The sequence below is a fragment of the Amphimedon queenslandica genome, unplaced genomic scaffold, assembly GCF_000090795.2.
Source record: "Amphimedon queenslandica unplaced genomic scaffold, v1.1 AMPQUscaffold_2955_Cont25046, whole genome shotgun sequence".
NCBI classification, from domain to species: Eukaryota; Metazoa; Porifera; class Demospongiae; order Haplosclerida; family Niphatidae; genus Amphimedon; species Amphimedon queenslandica.
Window position 1 is genome coordinate 1 of NW_003556713.1, and position 563 is coordinate 563.

At 24.9% G+C, this 563-nt stretch overlaps 1 long non-coding RNA gene across 1 annotated transcript; it reads right to left on the reverse strand.

Moving 5' to 3' along the window:
* Nucleotides 1-13: 13 nt before the first annotated feature.
* Nucleotides 14-356, reverse strand: LOC109593079 (uncharacterized). The gene is made up of 2 exons (XR_002190720.1): nucleotides 193-356; nucleotides 14-154 (listed from the first exon to the last, which is right to left on the reverse strand). It is a non-coding gene; the product is annotated as an uncharacterized LOC109593079 (long non-coding RNA).
* Between the last annotated feature and the right edge of the window lie 207 nt (nucleotides 357-563).

Below are 563 nucleotides of genomic sequence, written 5' to 3' on the forward strand. Positions count from 1 at the left end.
GTAGAGCTGGCAATGACAGTTCAAATCACCATAAACACATGCAATCAAAATTTAAAAGAATTATTTTTCAAAAAATTAAAACTAGTATATAAATCTCTAGCTTCAGTCTTGAGTATCAATCCACTTGACATTTCATCTTTATTTCAGCTTGAACCTATCAATGATAATATTAAAGTCCTTACACAAACTTACTGTTAGTATTGCCATTTTTCTTCTTGTATGTAGTGCTCTTAGCATCACTAGCAGTAGTAGCCACTAGTGATCCCAGGCAGCGCCACGTGGAGGCGGCACTACACTGCTGCCCAAAAATTAAAAAAACCTGGCCCAACACTCTTGCTGAGGCCCAGGTTGTAAAAATAATAATAAATAATAAATCATAATAAATAATAAATAAATAAATAATAATAAATAATAAATAAATAATAATAAATAATAAATAAATAATAAATAAATAATAAATAATAAATAATAATAAATAATAAATAAATAATAAATAAATAATAAATCATAAAAAATAAAAAATTATAAATAATAATTTAATCATAATAAATCATAAAACCTAG